This window comes from Delphinapterus leucas, chromosome 10, assembly GCF_059928025.1.
Source record: "Delphinapterus leucas isolate spDelLeu-1000000601 "Yukka" chromosome 10, BTC_Dleu_Yukka2, whole genome shotgun sequence".
Lineage (NCBI taxonomy): Eukaryota > Metazoa > Chordata > Mammalia > Artiodactyla > Monodontidae > Delphinapterus > Delphinapterus leucas.
This window is the reverse complement of record NC_143138.1, coordinates 53,472,493-53,489,575: the sequence shown is the minus strand read 5'-3', so window position 1 is coordinate 53,489,575 and position 17,083 is coordinate 53,472,493. Positions and strand designations below refer to the sequence as shown.

Below are 17,083 nucleotides of genomic sequence, written 5' to 3'. Positions count from 1 at the left end.
GGGCTTAATATTTTTTTGGCACGAGGGCTGTTTTTGGTTTGGATGCTTGTCATCTCTTTCCCCTACGTGTGCTGGCCGTTATCCCCTTGATAGGGGGTGTGCAGATGTGCAACCTGTACACACTCCCAGGAAGGCGGGGCTAGCGGTTGGCTCCCGGTTGTGGGACCCTCAGCAGCAGTGGCAGGTCGCGCACACTCCTGGGTAGGCATGGACAGCGTTTGGTGCTCAGTCACAGGACGCTCTGCAGCGGCAGCGATCCATGTCCACCTCTGGATTCTGAGGTGGCAGTGGCATCTTGCACCTGCCCCCGGAGCTCGTGTAGGTGGTGCGCTGCTGCCTGAGAGTGGGCACGGAGAAAGAAGCTTCTGTGGCGGCCCACCCCTCTCCTTGTGTGCCCCCCGCAATGGTGCCTTGCCTCTCTGGCAGGCCCAGGCTTCTTCCTCGACTCCCTCGGTTGTGGCTCACCACACCCTAGCCCCCTCAGGCCATCTCCACACAGCCAACCTCAGTCCTCACCTCCCCGTCTGACCTCCAAAGCCTGAGCCTCAGCACCCAGCCCCCACCTGACCCAGCTGATGAGTGTCCCAGGCTGGGGAGTGCTACTCTGTGGCACCAACCATGTGTGCAGGTCTCTCTCCACTTTGCCCTGCACAAACCGGTTGCTGTGCTCCCCTCCAAGGCTCCGAACCTCCCCCTCTGTCCCAGCTGATCTCCCAGGCAGTGAGGGGACTTCCCAGGGTGCAGGAACCTTTCTTCTTTCACAGCTCCCTCCCAGGGGCATAGGTCCTGTCCCGATTCATTTCTCTCTCTTTCTGTTTCTTTTCTTTTCTTTTTTTTTTTTTTTGGCCCTACCCAGTTATATGGAGATTTTCTTGCCCTTTTGGAAGTCTGAGTCCTTCTGCCAGCATCCAGTAGATGTTCTGTTAGAAGCATTCTGCATGTAGATGTATTTTTTTAACATCTTTATTAGAGTATAATTGCTTTACAATGGTGTGTCAGTTTCTGCTTTATAACAAAGTGAATCAGTTATACATATGTTCCCATATCTCTTCCCTCTTGCATCTCCCTCCCACCCTCCCTATCCCACCCCTCTAGGTGGTCACAAAGCACCGAGCTGATCTCCCTGTGCTATGTGGCTGCTTCCCACTAGCTATCTGTTTTATATTGGCAGTGTATATATGTCCATGCCACTCTCTCACTTTGTCACAGCTTACCCTTCCCCCTCCCCGTATCCTCAAGTCCATTCTCTAGTAGGTCTGCGTCTTTATTGCCGTCTTGCCCCTAGGTTCTTCTGACCATTTTCTTTTTTTTTTTTTTTTTTTAGATTCTATATATATGTGTTAGCATACGGTATTTGTTTTTCTCCTTCTGACTTACTTTACTCTGTAGGACAGTCTCTAGGTTGTAGATGTATTTTTGATGTATTTGTGGGAGAAGGTGAGCTCCACGTCCTACTCCTCTGCCATCTTGATCTGATCCTCCAGCAGAGTATCTTAAGTTGATCAGACTCACTTTTCAAAAGGAAACATTCTAAGTAGTGCATGTATAGTTTTGATTTTTTTTACAGAAGCCTTTCATGAAATATATAAAGAGAATCAGGCATAGGTATGGAAAATAAAAATGATTGATTTTTATGTAGGAATTCCAGTAAAATTCCATGGATATTTTTTAGCTGGGTGACATTGCCCTGGGAAGTTTCTGCAAAGTATGTAAAATGCGTCTCAGTGACCCATTTTAGTATAGTATCATCTGTACATCAGCTTTGATAGTGTGACTGTTAAATATTGACATAATTTACTCTTTAGTCTTCCTGTTCTTAGGAGTTAGATTTTTATTCAGATTTACTCATGAGTTAATTTTCTTATCTTCAAATGAACTCTTCAGCTCCACCAAGGGAAAATGACTCATCATGGCAGTGTTGCCTTGTTTATCAAAAAAGGATACAAAAGCTTTATAAAGAAGGGATTAGATAGGGCACTTGAAGTTGTTCTTCATCAGCACAAGTTTTAATTCCTTTAAGCTTCCCCACTCATTATAATAAGTGAGAGGGAAATTAAGCAGTCACTTTTTTCTCTGTTACTTGGAAATAATAGTGACAGTGAAAGCACAGTTATCCCCACTTTATATTAAAGCTTTAGAGGGAGTAATTTTTTCCTACAGTTATCTTTTTAGATTGACCATGCTTTTTATAGGGACTTAAACCCAGAGATTTCTAATTCCAAATCTCATTTTCTTAACCACTGAGTCTCTTTACTAGAATAGTTCCAGTGTTTTCTAACTTTTCACTTAATGGTCACCATTTAAAATTTAACAGTGTAACTAAATGATTTATATACATGGTTCAAAGTTCAGAAGGTATGAAAGAGTATACAATAAAACTCTTCTGCTCGCTGGCCCCAAGTAGCCATTAAATTAGAACCCTTTTTAGACACCTAAGAAGATTGTAATCCTGTTAAAAGATACCCTTTGTATAACAAAAATATTGTATCATTAATTTATTTATTCCAATAAACTTATTCTATGATGACTGAATTATATGCTTAAGCAATAGTTGTGGTGAATATAATGATCTTGTCACTAAAGGATGAAATTTAAGAGAGAACTTCCATCCCTAAAGTAATGCCTGGTAGAAGAATGAGATAGAACTGCCCAGGATATATGCACCTTTGCTGCATATGGGATGTCTTTACACACATTATTCACATACCTTTTTGTTCCTTTTAAATGTGTCAACTCGTTACAGTGACTGGTGATTTAAATGTTTTTCTACATGTAGCGGGGTGAGAGGTAGAGGGCAGCAGTGAGCGGTTGTCATTAGCTGTCTCTGGGGCCAGGCTGCCTGTGTTTAGATCCCATTACACCACTTGCTTGTCCAGGCAAGTTCCTTTAATAAAATAACCCCCACCTAAGGTAGCTGAGAATTAAATTGAGTTAATATGTGTAATGCACTTATAAGGTGGCCAGCACATAGGAAGCACAACACTAGCCTTTGCTGCTGTTACTATTATTTATAACTAGATAGCTTTAATGCTTTCTGATTGTACTGGAAAACCAAGTGGTTAGACCTTGGCTAATGTGTTAGTTTCCTATGGCAGATAGATGAGCAACTTTTACAGATGGTTAGAATGCAACCCTGGGACTAGATACCTGTGTAATGACTCAGGATTTTTGCCAGGTTTGTTGGCAAGTATGATTACAATCTTTTTTTTTTTTTTTTTAATTTATTTTGGCAGCATTGGGTCTTTGTTGCTGTGCGCGGGCTTTCTTTAGTTGCGGCAAGCGGGGCGGGGCTACTGTTCGTTGTGGTGCAGTGGCTTCTGTTGCAGAGCATGGCTTCTAGGAGCGCGGGCTTCAGTAGTTGTGGCTTGTGGGATCTAGAGCGCAGGTTCCGTAGTTGTGGTGCACAGGCTTAGTTGCTCCAAGGTATGTGGGATCTTCCCGGAATGGGGCTCGAACCCATGTCCCCTTCATTGGCAGGCGTATTCTTAACCACTGTGCCACCAGGGAAGTCCCTACAATCTTTTAAATAAGGCTGTAGCAGAGTTTGTTTGTTGTTTGTTTTAATATTTATTTATTTGGCTGCATCGGGTCTTAGTTGTGGCATACGAGATCTTTCGTTGCAGCATGCAGGCTCTCTAGTTGTGGTGCGCAAGCTCTAGAGCGGGCAGGCTTAGTTGCCCTGTGGCATGTGGGATCTTAGTTCCCCGACCAGGGATCAAACCCACGTCCCCTGCATTGGAAGGCGGATTCTTAACAATATTGACCACCAGGGAAGTCCCCCTGTAGCAGAGTTTTGAACTGTAGAAATAACATGTTTGCACTGCTTAGCAACTGTGGCAGGTAGAATAATGGTGCCTCGAAGATGTTCGTATCCTAATCCCCAAAACCTGTGAATATTTTAACCTTATACCAAAAGGCACTTTGCAGGTATGATTTAATTAAGGCTGTTGAGATGGAGAGATTATCCTGGATTATCCAGGTGGCCCAGTGAAATCACAAGGGTCCTTAAAAGTGAAAGAAGTAGGCAGGAGAGGCAGGAGTCAGAGGGAGATTTGAAGATGAAGGAAGACTGCCACAAACTAATGGATGTAGGCTACTGCAAGAAGTAGATAAAGTCAAGGAAGTAGATTTTCCCCTACAGCTTCCAGAAGGAATGCAGCCTGCTGACAGCTTCATTTTAGCCCATTAGACCCGTTCTGGACTTCTGAACTCTAGAACTGTGTGAGAATAAATTTGCATAGTTTCAAGCCACTGAGTTTGTGGAAATTTGTTACAGCAGCAATAGGAAACTAACCCATCAACCAAGGCAAATGTGTACTATGTAGATGATCTCCAAACTGGTGCATAATGAGCTACTGTTGTGTATCAGAGCTGTTTTCCATAGTGTGGCTGTCATTTACTCTTAAGATTTTAGACAGAAACACTCTGCATACTATAGTACTTACTGCCTCCTAGGTTATCTCTGAAGGCCCAGTCAAAGCTGGGTCTTGAAATGGGCATCTAATGAACCCTGAGCCCTTGCACGCATGAGTTTGTGTGTGTGTAAATGTGCACATATATGTATATTCAAATATATGGACTGTATACACGTGTGTAATGAACATATATGAGGATAAGTGGATTTGTGGAGCATGTGTGTGTATTGGAGTGAGAGCTATCCTAGACTGTTACAGGATTTACAATCCTGTCAAATAATAAATGACTATTTAATGAATTTTAGTTGCTTATAAAGGAATCATAATGTAATTTACTTTAAACAGCTTTAGAATGACTTAGTTCTTAATTTTGGCATAGACAAGTTATTCCCAGGAGAAGGTCCCGAATGCTTTGTGCTAGAAACAGCATTGACTGACTGGATATTTGTAGCTTTGCACAGAGCAGTGGTCTCCAACGACAGCATGCATTGGGATCACCTAGAAGGCTTGTCAAACATGATTGATAGAGTTTCTGAGTCAGTGGGTCTGGAGCGGAGCTGGAGAATTTGTATTTCTGACGAGTTTCCAAGTGGTGCTGATGCTGCTGGTCTGGAGACCATGCTTCAACTTTTTATTACTTTGAATATTCAGGCAAATATGTGAGCGTCCCCTCACCACCACTTCTTATAGACAGATTTCCTCAGAGGAGCGTTGACACATAGGTGGGGCTGTAGCTATTCTTAGGCCATAGCTTGGTCACTCCTAGTAGCCTCCCCTTCAAGCTCATTGCTCACCTTCTGCCTCCGGAGCAGCTGTTGCTAAAGAATATTTGTCATTGTGTAATACCATTGTGCAACATAAAGAAAAATAATCCTGTGTAGTCTTAACTTCATCTCAGGTAGAAATTGGAACAAGTACTGATGCTTTAGAGTGTCGGTTTTCGTACTGTTTTGAATGATAGAAGTACAGAGTTTAAAAGCTGTATTTGTGTTTTTCTGGTTATGCCTGGGCAGCTGTCCGTCTCAGCTCTTAGGTAATGAGAAAACTTAAACCTCTAACTTTAAAAAAAATTATTATTAAATATTTATTTATTTGGCTGCATTGGGTCTTAGTTGCGGCATGCAGGATCTTTCGTTGTGGCGTGTGGGCTCTCTAGTTGTGGTGCGCAGACTCTGGAGCGCACGGGCTTAGTTGCCCCACAGCATGTGGGGGTCTTAGTTCCCCGACCAGGGATCGAACCCCGTTGCCAGCATTAGAAGGCAGATTCTTAACCACTGGACCACCAGGGAGGTCCCTAAACCTCTAACTTTGTGGAGTAAAAAAACCGTAGTCCCAATATGGAGCCACAGAAAGGGGAGTAAGCAGTTGCCTATCCCTTTGGGCAGGGATCTGGCTGGAATAGGCTGCCCCTTGTTCAGTAGCCCCAGCTGAATCCATGATGCTTCCCCACCATGATAAGAGTGACATGACTTCTTGTTTTTTGGGGTTTTTTTAATAGGAATATCTTACTATTCTTTTTTTTTTTTTTTTTTTTGCGATACGCGGGCCTCTCACTGTTGTGGTCTCTCCTGTTGCGGAGCACAGGCTCCGGACGCGCAGGCTCAGCGGCCATGGCTCATCAGCAGGCGGACTCTCAACCACTGCGCCACCAGGGAAGCCCACTATTCATTTTTATTTATTTAATTTATTATTATATTTTGGCTGTGTCGGGTCTTCGTTGCTGCGCACAGGCTTTTTCTAGTTGCGGCAAGAGGGGGCTGCTCTTTATTGAGGTGCGTGGGCTTCTCATTGCAATGGCTTTTCTTGTTGTGGACCACAGGCTGTAGGTGCACAGGCTTCAGTAGTTGCAGCACATGGGCTCAGTAGTTGTGGCACACAGGCCTTAGAGCGTGCAGGCTTCATTAGGTGCGGCGCGCAGGCTCTAGGGCACATGGGCTCAGTAGTTGTGGCGCATGGGCTTAGCTGCTCTGTGGTATGTGGGATCTTCCCGGACCAGGGATCAAACCCGTGTCCCTTGCATTGCCAGGCGAATTCTTAACCTCTGTGCCACCAGGAAAGCCCCATGAGTGAGACTTCTGATCTTAAACCGTTGATTTATTCCGGATCAGCTTATTGCTGCTATTAGATCAGAAATACCTGTTCATATGGAGGCCAAATTCTACTTGGAGCACCCTGTTAATTAACCAGTATTAGCTACCTTGCAAACAAGTTTTAGGTCTAGGAAATAAAGTAGCATGTCTATTGGATTAAAAATACTGTTAAATGATTGATGCTTCAAAAAAGAAAATATATTTTTTGGTAAGTTCATTTTACACTGTGGTAGATTTCCTTGAGGTTAGCTTTGGTTCTTGTTATAGATTAAAGTTCTGTATTAGGACCGTAGAAATAAATGCTTTGAACTTAACCAAGGTGGATCTGTCACACCTTGGGCTCCATTTTGCTCTAGAGTCCATCTTACACTCTATATTCAAAGGTAGTTGGGGACGTGAACTCATAGCACTTACATTTTTCAATTCTGTCAGTGCTTTTGCTTTTCTAAGCCAAGAAAGGAGTAAACAAATCCAAATGTGACAGGTAAATTCAGAAGATAAAGCTAAAAATAGGACTAGTAACTTTTAGAGTATTGCAGTTTGTGTTAACTTTATACTTCGTTGGTAGTGGGACCTTTTTAATATTTCATTTGGAACCTAGACTAACATTTCAGGAAGTTGTTTTATTAGGAGAATTATGGAGGGGGATCAAATAGAAGGAGAAATTGAACCAATAAAAGTCTGGTAGTATATCAATGGATATTGCCATTGAGTAAAACTTGGTGGGGAGGGATTTCTAAATAGTGGGAGACATGGGATAAAACTGAAGAAGGAAGAAAGCTAGGACATATATCGTTTCCAACAGGGAAATCATTTGAAGCATAATAAGTGTTACAGAGCCTTTTTTAAAAACCTGCTTTTGACTTCAGAAGAATAAAAATCTATAGTGCTTTAATACAGGAGCAGCCAAGCCTGAGATCTGTTCGTGGAAACAGATTGAACTTTATATTGAGCACAGAAATATCCTAAGGTTGAGGAGGAAAAATAATACAAAAGAAGATAATACAGAAGAAGATAAAATAATACAAAAGAAGATAAGGCACATTGAGATTTCTTCCTTTGATCTTTTTCAATCCTTAGAATTTTGAGTTTTTGAGGACCACAAGGGAATCCTGGCGAGAGAAGTTTTCCCTCCCTCCTTGTGCATTTGGTCCACCTCCCATCTCACAGACTGCTTTTCTTTGGGTTCTCAGATTTATAAATCAACTTGATAAAATGTATGCAATCGCACTCCTTGATTTTCTCTCTGAGATCTGCTTCTTGTGATCTTCCCCATGTCAGGAAGTTCCTTAGCCAAAAATCTGGAGTAACCCTCAGCTGCTCTTTCTCTCACACTTTAATTAATATACCAGAAAATACATAGGCTCTACCTTCAGAATCTCTCCAGAGTGACAACTGCTTCTTAAACCATCTCCACCTCTACTGTCCATAGAGGAGAGTGACTGTTTCCCTTTAGCCACGACATCTCAAACTGAGAGATTCATGCTAATCTGATAGGTGAAAAGCCATTTCAGTATGGCTTTAACTTGCATGTCTCTGATGGAGTTCAAATGTCTGAATGTCTTTTTTTTTTTTCTTGGCTGTGTGTCGCTTCTTGCGGGATCTTATTAGCTCCCTGACCACGGATATAACCCAGCATCCTGGCAGTGGAAGCACGGCATCCTAACTGCTGGATCACCAGGGAATTCCCAGACGTCGAATGTCTTTTTCTTTCTTTTTTTTTTTTTTTAATAAATTTATTTATTTATTTATTTTTGGCTGCATTGGGTCTTCGTTGCTGCACGCAGGCCTTCTCTAGTTGTGGCGAGTTGCAGTTGTTACGGAGCTTGGGTTCTAGGTGTGCAGGCTCAGTAGTTGTGGCGCGTGGGGTTCGTTGCTCCACGGCATGTGGGATCTTCCCAAACCAGGGCTCGAACCCGTGTCCCTGCCTTGGCAGGTGGATTCTTTAACCACTGTGCCACCAGGGAAGCCCTCGAATGTCTTTTAATATGTTTAAGAACTGTTGGCTTTCCTTCTTTTGTGTGAAGTACATGTTCATGTCATTTGCTCATTTTCTGTTAGGGTTGTTGGGCATTTGTTAGCAATTTTGTAAGAGTTCTTTTCCTTTGGTACTAGGGAGATTAGCCCTCTGTGACTAATGTGAGGTGCAAATATTCCCCCTCTTGATAATCAGAATCCCTGAGTCAAAAGATGCAGTATTTAACTTGTTAACAGGTGCAGGCAGACTATCTTTCAAAAACAGTTTATCAGTTTACATTTCCCCACATTTTATGTGCTTATTTCTTCCCCATCTTTACCCACTTGATTTTTTAAATTAATTAAACAGTTTTTTGTTGATCTGATAATCAGCACAAACATTTTGTTAATTTTTGTGTCCTAAATTCTTGAGGTTGAGTGTAATTTCAGATATGTAATGCTGTATTTATCAATGATATCTATTCATTTGCTTTTTTAAAATCTTTTATTTTTTAACTTTTTAAATTGAAGTATAGTTGATTTACAGTGTGTTAAATACTGCTGTACAGTAAAGTGATACAGTTATACACACAGACGCATATATATATATATATATATATATATATATATATATACACATTCTTTTTCATATTCTTTTCCGTCATGGTTTATCACAGGATATTGAACGTAGTTCCCTGTGCTATACAGTAGGACCTTGTTGTTTATCCATTCTGTATATACTAGTTTATATCTGCTAATCCCAAACTCCCAACCCCTCCCTCTCCCTCCCTCTCCCACTCCCGTCCCCGTTGGCAACCACTAGTCTGTTTTCTATGTCCGTGATTCTGTTTCTGTTTCGTAGATAGGTTCATTTGTGTCATTTTTTAAAGTCTTTATTGGGGCTTCCCTGGTGGTCCAGTGGCTAAGACTCCATGCTCCCAATGCAAGGGGCCTGGGTTTGATCACTGGTCAGGGAACTAGATCCCACATGCTACAGCTAGGAGTTTGCATGCCCCAACTAAAAGAGCCCACATGCCACTACAAAGACCCGGCAGAGGTCTTATTTTAAAAAAAAAAAGTCTTTATTAAGTTTATTACAATATTGCTTCTGTTTTATGTTTTGGTTTTTTGGCCGCGAGGCATGTGGGATCCTAGCTCCCTGACGAGGGATTGAACCCACAGCCCCTGCATTGGAAGGCAAAGTCTTAACCACTGGACCACCAGGGAAGTCCCCTGTGTCATATTTTAGATTCCACATGTAAGTGATATCAGATGGTATTTGTTTTTCTCTTTCTGACTTACTTCACTTAGTATGATAATCTCTAGTTGCATCCGTGTTGCTGCAAGTGGCATTACTTTGTTCTTTTTTATGGCTGAGTAGTATTGTATTTTATCTATTTACCACATCTTCTTTATCAGTTTGTCTGTTAGTGGACATTTAGGTTGTTTCCACATCTTGGCTATTATGAATAGTGCTGCTGTGAATATAGGGGTGCCTTTATCTTTTTGAATTATGGTTTTGCCTGGATATATGCCCTGGAGTGGGATTGCTGGATCATATGGTAATTCTATTTTAATTTTCTGATGAATGTCCATACTGTTTACCATAGTGGCTGTACCAGCTTACATTCCCACCAGCAGTGTAGGAGGGTTCCCTTTTCTCCACACCCTCTGCAGCATTTGTTATTTGTAGACTTTCTAATGATGGCCATTCTGACCTTTGTGAGGTGGTACCTTATTGTAGTTTTGATTTGCATGTCTCTAATAATTAGCTATGTTGAGCATCTTTTCATGTTCCTACTGGCCAGATATCTGTATTTCTTCTTTGGAGGAATATCTCTGTAGGTCTGCTGATTTTTCGATTGGGTTGTTTGTAAATTTGGTGTTCAGTTTTATGAGCTATTTGTATATTTTGGAAATTAAGACCCTGTCTGTTGGCAGATATTTTCTCCCATTCTGTAGGTGGTCTTTTCGTTTTGTTTATGGTTTCCTTTGCTGTGCAAAACGTTGTAAGTTTGATTCGGTCTCATTTATTTTTATTTTTATCTCTGTTGCCTTGGAAGACTGACCTAAGAAATATTGGTATGATTTATGTCAGAGAATATTTTGCCTATGTTCTCTTCTAGGAGTTTTATAGTGTCATGTCTTTTAAGTCTTTAAGCCATTTGAGTTTATTTTTGCGTATGGTGAGAGGGTGTGTTCTAACTTCATTGATTTACATACGTCTGTCCAATTTCCCAACACCACTTGCTGAAGAGCCTGTCTTTTTTCCATTTTATATTCTTGCCTCCTTTGTCGAAGGTTAATTGACCGTAGGTGTGTGGGTTTATTTCTGGGCTCACTGTTGTGTTCTGTTGGTCTGTATGTCTGCTTTTGTGGCAATACAACACTGTTTGATTACTGTAGCTGTGTAGTAGTGTCTGAAGTCTGGGATGGTTATGCCTCCTGTGTGCTCTTTTTCATCAGGATTGCTTTGGCAATTCTGGATGTTTTATGGTTCCATATCAATTTAGGATTACTTGTTCTAGTTCTGTGAAAAATGTCATGGGTAATTTGATGGGGACTGCATTAAATCTGTAGATTGCTTTGGGTAATATGGCCATTTAAACAATATTCTTCAAATCCAAGAGCATGAGATATCTTTCCACTTCTTTGAATCATCTTCAGTTTCCTTTATTAATGTTTTATAGTTCTCAGCGTATAAGTCTTTCACCTCTTTGGTCAGGTTTATTCATAGGTATTTTATTTTGGGGGTCGCAATTTTAAAAGGTATTGTTTTTTTTACGTTCTCTTTCTGACATTTCATTGTTGGTGTAAAGACATGCAACTGATTTCTGAATGATAATCTTGTATCCTGATACTTTGCTGAATTCGTTTATTAGATCTAGTAGTTTTTGTGTGGAGTCCTTAGGGTTTTCTATATATAGTATCATGTCATCTGCATATAGTGACAGTTTTACCTCTTCCCTTCCAATTTGGATACCTTTTGTTTCGCTTTCTTTTCTGATTGCTGTGGCTAGGACTTCCAATACTATGTTGAATAGGAGTGGTGAGAATGAACATCCTTGTCTTGTTCCATATTTTAGCGGGAAGGCTTTCAGCTTTTCACCATTGAGTATTATATTGGCTGTGGGTTTGTCCTAAATGGCTTTTATTATGTTGGGATATGTTTCCTCTATATCCACTTCGGTAAGAGTTTTTTTTATCATGAATGGATGTTGAATTTTTTCAAATGCTTTTTCTGTGTCTTTTGAGATGATCATGTGGCTTTTGTCTTTTGTTGATGTGGTGTATCACGTTGATTGATTTGCATATGTTGAACCATCCTTGTAACTCTGGAATGAATCCAACTTGATCATGGTATATAATCCTTTTTATGTGTTGTTGGATTCGGTTTGCTAATATTTTGTTGAGAATTTTTGCATCTATATTCATCAAAGATACTGGCCTGTAATTTTCTTTTTTCGTGGTGTCTTTGGTTTTGGTATCAGGATGATGGTGGCTTCATAGAATGCACTTGGGAGTGTTCCCCCCTTTCGGTTTTTTTAGAAGAGTTTGAGAAGGATAGGTATGAGTTCTTCTTTATATGTTTGGTAGAAGCCATCTGGTCCTGGACTTTTGTTAATAGGGAGTTTTTTTTTTATTACAGATTCTATTTCACTTCTAGTGATCTATCTGTTCAAATTATCTATTTTTTCTTGATTCAGTTTTTGTGGGCTGTATGTTTCTAGAAACTTTTCCATTTCTTCTAGGTTGTCGAATTTTTGGCATGTAATTATTCATAGTATTCCCTTATGATTTTTTGTATTTCTGCAGTATCAGTTGTTAAGCCTCCTTTTTCATTTGTTACTTTGTTTATTTGGGTTCTCTCTCTTTTCTTCTTGTTGAGCTTGGCCAGCAGTTTGTCAGTCTTGTTTATCCTTTCAAAGAACCGGCTCTTGGTTTTATTGAATTTTTTTTCTATTGTTTTTTAATTTTTTCTTAATTTATTTCCTCTCTGATAGTTATTATTTCCTTCATTCTGCTGACTTTAGGTTTTGTTTGTTCTTCTTTTTCTAATTCTTTTAAGTGATAGGTTGTTTGAGATTTTTCTTGTTTCTTGAGGAAGGCCTGTATTCCTGTGAACTTCCCTCTAAGAACTGCTTTTGCTGCATCCCATAGATTTTGTATGGTTGTGTTTTCATTGTCATTTGTCTCAAGGTATTTTCTAATTTCCTCTTTGATTTCATCATTGACCTATTTTTTTAGTACCATGTTGTTTTGTCTCCATGTAATCGTGTTTTATTTTTCTCATTTCTTTTTCTGTTGTTTATTTCTAGTTTCCTGCCATTGTTGTCAGAAAAGATGCTTAAGATAATTCCTGTACTCTTATTAAATTTGTTGAGGCTTGTTTTGTGCCCTAGTATGTGGTCAGTTCTAGAGAATGTTCCATGTGCACTTGAAAAGAATGTGTATTCTGGATTTTTCGGATGTAACGTCCTGAAAATATCAATTAAGTCTAACTTGTGTCATTTAGGATCTCTGTTGCCTTATTGATTTTCTGTCTAGAAGATATGTTCATTGATGTCAGTGTGATGTTAAATTGTATTGTCAGTTTCTCCCTTTATGTCTGGTTAGTCTTTGTTTTATGTATTTGGGTGTTCCTTTATTAAGTGCATATATGTAAAATCCTCTTCTTGTATTGATTCTTTTATCATTATATAGTGTCCTTCTTTATCTTTCTTTATGGCCTTTATTTTAAAGTCTACTTTTTCTGCTATGAGTATTGTGACCCCCACTCTCTTATCATTTCCGTTTGCATGAAGTATCTTTTTCCATCCCCTTACTTTAAATCTGTGTGTGTCCTTTGCCCTAAAGTGGGTCTCTTGTAGGCAGCACATTGTAGCCTCTTATTTTTTAATCCAGTCTGCCACTCTTTGTCTTTTGATTGAAACATTTAGTCCATTGACATTTAAGGTAATTATTGATAGCTATGTATTGGGTTGGCCCAAAAGTTCATTTGCTTTTTTTCTGTAAGCTGGCTTTAGTATTGCTTAGTTATTTTTAACTTCATTTGAAACAATTTTGTTAGACTCTGTTGTGACAGCTATCATATCAGTGTGCATTAAAAAAAAATAAAAATTGGTGAATTTTTGTGTAGCTATTTTAATATTGAAGATGGAAGAAAAAAGCAACATTTTCAGCATATTATGGTTTATCATTTCAGGAAAGGTTAAAAACGCAGCTGAAACGCAAAAAATATTTGTGAAGTGTATGGAGAAGGTGCTGTGACCGATTGAACATGTCAAAAGTGGTTTGCGAGGTTTCGTGCTGGGGATTTCTTGCTGGACGTTGCTCCATGGTCAGGTAGAGAGATTGAGGTTGATAGTGATCGAATTGAGGTGTTCATTGAGAACAATCAGTGTTATACCACGCAGCAGATAGTTGACATAAGCAAAATATCCAAATCGAGCACTGAAAATCATCTGCACCAGTTTGGTTATGTTCATCGCTTTGACGTTTGGGTTCCACGTAAGTTAAGCAAAAAAAAAACTTCTTGATTGATTTCCGTATGCAATTCTCTACTTAAACGTAACACAACCGTTCTGTTTTTAAAACAAAATGTGACAGGCGATGAAAAATGGATGCTGTACAATAATGTGGAATGGAAGAGATCGTGGGGTAAGCGAAATGAACCACCACCACCAACCCCACCAAAGGCGGGTCTTCATCCAAATAGGTGATATTATGTATATGGTGGGATTGAAGGGAGTCCTCTATTATGAGCTCCTTCCAGAAAACCAAACGATTAATTCTAACAAGTACTGCTCCCAGTTAGACCAACTGAAAGCAGCACTTGACAAAAAGAGTCCAGAATCAGTCAACAGAAAACACATAATCTTCCATCAGGATAACACAAGACCGCATGTTTCTTTGATGACCAGACAAGAACTGTTACAGCTTGGCTGGGAAGTTCTGATTCATCCGCCGTATATACAAGACACTGCACTTCGGATTTCCATTTATTTACGTCTTCACAAAATTCTCTTAATGGAAAAAACTTCCATTCTCTGGAAGACTGTAAAAGGCACCTGGAACAGTTCTTTGCTCAAAAAGATAAAAAGTTTTGGGAAGATGGAATTATGAAGTTTCCTGAAAAATGGCAGAAGGTAGTGGAAGAAAATGGTGAATACGTTGTTCAATAAAGTTCTGGGTAAAAATGAAAAACGTATCTTATTTTTACTTAAAAACCAAAGGAACTTTTTGGCCAACCCAATGTTTATTGCCATTTTAAACCTTATTTTCCCATTGATTTTTATTTCTTCTCTGTCCCTTTTTCTTTGTTCTTGTGTGTGTGTGTGCATGTGTGTGTGTGTGTGTTCTGATTATTTTCTTTTGTATTGATATTATACTTATGTTCTTTTCTTTTTGGTTTTTGTGAATCTATGTTTTTGATTTGTGATAACCCTGTTTTTCAAGTATGCTAACCCCTTCCTATATCTACTTGCCTTAGACTGATAGTCATATAGGCTCAAGCACATTTTAGGGAGAACAAATTCTACATTTTCTTCCCTGCCCCCCATTTTACAATTTTTTTAATTAATTAATTAATTATTTTTGGCTGCGTTGGATCTTTGCTGCTGCAGGCAGTCCCTCTGCAGTTGCGGCAAGCAGGGGTCACTCCCTGCCGCGGTGCACGGGCTTCCCATTGCAGTGGCCTCTCCCATTGTGGAGCATGGGCTCCAGGTGCACAGGCCTCAGCAGTTGTGGCACATGGGTTTAGCAGCTGTGGCTCACAGGCTCCAGAGTGTAGGCTCAGCAGCTGTGGCTCACGGGCCCAGCTGCTCCGCAGCATGTGGGATTCTCCTGGGCCAGGGCTCGAACCTCTGCCCCCTGCATTGGCAGGCAGATTCTTAACCACTGCACCACAAGGGAAGCCCCCATTTTACAATTTTGATGCCCTCTTTTACATCTTCATGTTTATCCTTTTGCTGTTCATTGTGGTTATCATCACTTACACAGAAATTTTTTAATCTTTTTAAATCTGTACTAGCTCATTTAAATGATTTATTTTCCAGTTGTGATTTTCTCTTTCCTATAGATTCTTCATTTCTGTTTAGGGAAGACCTTTCAATATTTCCTTTAGGATGGGTTTAGTATTGCTGTATTCTTTTAGTTTTTGCTTGTCCGAGAAATTCTTTATCTCTTCTTCTATTCTCAATGATAATCTTGCTGGATAGAGTATCCTAGGTTACACATTTTTCCCTCTCAGAACTGAATATATTGGGTTGGCCAGAAAGTTCGTTTGGGTTTTGCCATAAGACGGTATGGGGAAACCTGAACGAACTTTTTGGCCAACCCAATATCTTGCCACTCCCTTCTGGCCTGCAACGTTTCTGTATAGAAACCAGCTGATAGTCTTATGGGGGTTCCCTTGTAATGAACTCTTGCTGCCTTTAAAATCCTCTCTTTTTAAGTTTTGCTATTTTTGTTATAATATGTCTTGGTGTAGGTCTGTTTTGGATTTATCTTGTTTGGGACCCTCTGTGCTTCCTGTACCTGGATATCTGTTTCCTTCTTTAGGTTTGGAAACTTTTCAGCCATAATTTCTTCAGATATTTTTTCAGTCCTCTTTTCTCTTTCTTCCTCTTCTGGAATTCCTAGTATGCATAGGTTGGCGTGCTTTATATTATCCCATAGGTCTCTTATGTTGCTTTCATTTCTTTTTTTCATTTGGCTTTCTGTCTGCTGTCTTGATTCGGTGGTTTCCATTATTTTATCTTCCAGTTGACTTGTTCTTCTGCATTATTCTTTCTGCTATTCATTGTCTTTATCTCAGCTTTCACGTCTGCAAATGAGTTTTCTAATTTTTCTTGGTTCATCTTTATAGTTTCTAGCTGTTTTGTTTTTTTTTACAGTAATCTGCATTTCTGTCAATAGCCTTTCTTAATTCCTTCAGTATTTCCATTGCCTCTTTTTTGAAATCGGTGTCTATTAGACTGAAGAGGTCTGCTTCATTGTTTGTTCTTTCAGGGTAATTCTGTTGGTCTTTTAACTGGGAGTGGTTCCTCTGCTGATTCATTTTACTTGTGTTTATCTTACTCTGTGAGTTTAGGAGAAACAGTTACCTACTTTGGTCTTAGAGGGCTGTTTATGTGGGGGTGTCCCTGTGTAGCTTGTACGTGTTTAATATATTTGGTACGAGGCTGTTTTTAGTATGGATGCCTGTTGCCTCTTTACTCAGTGTGTGCTGGTCATTACCCCCGAGAGGGGCGGGGTGTGCAGATGCCACGGCTGGTGTCTGGTCTGGCAGCGGCTCAGGCACACCCTCGGAGCACGCAGTGGGGGCAGCAGCAGCTCGTGACCACCCCTGGGGTCTGGGAGGGTGGCAGTAGGGGCTCGTGACCACTCCTGGATATTCATTTCCGTTTTTAAAGAAGTTATTGTTTATTCTTTTTCCAGGTTCAGATCCATTGTTAAGTATGCTGCAGATTTAACTTTTTAAAAAATCTCTGTTACCATAAGGGTGTTTTTAGTTTAATCTCTCTCAGTGTGTTGAATGAATCTGACTGTTGCTTAGTGGTGTGTACAGCCGTTGTTTTCCTTCACCAGCCTTGGAGTGATTTAGTTTTATTTTGGTAA

At 40.1% G+C, this 17,083-nt stretch overlaps 1 protein-coding gene across 4 annotated transcripts in view; it reads left to right on the top strand.

Annotated features, from left to right (window-relative positions):
- UBP1 (upstream binding protein 1) overlaps positions 1-17,083 on the top strand; it is a 68,190-nt gene that overhangs the window by 23,573 nt on the left and 27,534 nt on the right. Inside the window, exon 1 of one of the 4 annotated variants that reach the window (XM_089919007.1) lies at positions 6,862-9,719. The exons of the other annotated variants lie outside the window; for them this stretch is intronic. The gene's annotated coding sequence lies outside the window, so the exon portion shown is untranslated. Of the gene's footprint in view, positions 1-6,861; positions 9,720-17,083 lie in introns of those variants that run through there. 4 annotated transcript variants of the gene reach the window in all.